General features: G+C 44.9%; 1 non-coding gene across 1 annotated transcript; it reads right to left on the minus strand.

The window, feature by feature from the left end:
* Nucleotides 1-438: 438 nt before the first annotated feature.
* On the minus strand, nucleotides 439-545 carry LOC136524946 (small nucleolar RNA R71). Its single transcript, XR_010776291.1, has one exon. It is a non-coding gene; the product is annotated as a small nucleolar RNA R71 (small nucleolar RNA).
* Nucleotides 546-1,174: the final 629 nt, after the last annotated feature.

The raw sequence follows: 1,174 nt of genomic DNA on the forward strand, positions 1-1,174 counted from the left end.
ACAGGTCTTGTACTACTTCTTCTGCTACTCCACTGGTAGTTGAACTAGTCACCTCTGTACCATCTGCTACTACTGATGTGGCCAAGTCACTCCATGACTACTCTACCCCGCTATTGCCAACATGCTCGTTGGGCCCACTGTCAACATGGACATCAGAAACTTCAAGCTTCAAGCTGGCCTAATTACGATGGTGCAAGCAAACCAATTTTGTGGTTTGCCAAGCGAGGATGCAAGTGCACATTTGCAACACTTCCTTGAGCTGTGCAACACCATAGTCATCAAAGATGATGCACAAGCTAGCATAAGGCTCTGTCTGTTTCCCTTCTCCCTCACCGGGAAGGCAAAATAGTGGTTTTACCAAAGCAAGGGAGCTATCGACATGTGGGACAAATGTTCCATGGCATTTCTCATGAAGTTTTCCCCATGGGTAAAACAAATGCCCTGAGGGGGAAGATTTCAAATTTCTAGCAGACTTCACAAGAATCCATCCCCGAGGCTTGGGAAAGGCTTCAGGATTACATCCAGGCCTACCCACACCATGGGATGGAGGACTGGCTCATGCTCTAGAACTTCTACGAAGGGTTAACACCCATGTCGAACGGGCACGTTGATGCCGCTGCTAGACGAGTATTCCTCTCCCTGACCGTCGTTGGAGCTAAGGCTCTCATCGAGAAAATGGTGGGTAATCAAAGCTGGTGGGAGGAGCACAAGCAACAAAAAGGCATGCATTCCATGAAGGAGGCGGACATGCTTGCCACAAAAATAGACTTATTGATGAAAAGACTGGACGATTGTGCGGCCGAGAAGGAAGCCATGAAAAGCACCGTCCAGGCCATGGACGCACACATGACGTGTGAGGTCTATGGAAAAGTCAGACATTCAAGGAACAATTGCCTTGAGACCCATGAAGACGATGCATACATCAATAATGGGGTCCAACAACAAGGTAACAATAACGGGTGGAGTAATCAATCCCACCCGCAAGGAGGTAATTCAAATTTCAATTCGAATCAACCATCCTTGAAAGACTTGGTCTGAGGCCAAGCTAAAATCAATGAAAATATCACTAAAAAGCTTTCTTAGAATGATAAAATGTTTGAAAATATAAATTCTCAGCTTTAAAATTTATGCTCCTCCATAAAGAATCAATTAAGTTTTAATAAAATGATTGAAA

The sequence above is a fragment of the Miscanthus floridulus genome, chromosome 18, assembly GCF_019320115.1.
Source record: "Miscanthus floridulus cultivar M001 chromosome 18, ASM1932011v1, whole genome shotgun sequence".
Classification (NCBI taxonomy): domain Eukaryota; kingdom Viridiplantae; phylum Streptophyta; class Magnoliopsida; order Poales; family Poaceae; genus Miscanthus; species Miscanthus floridulus.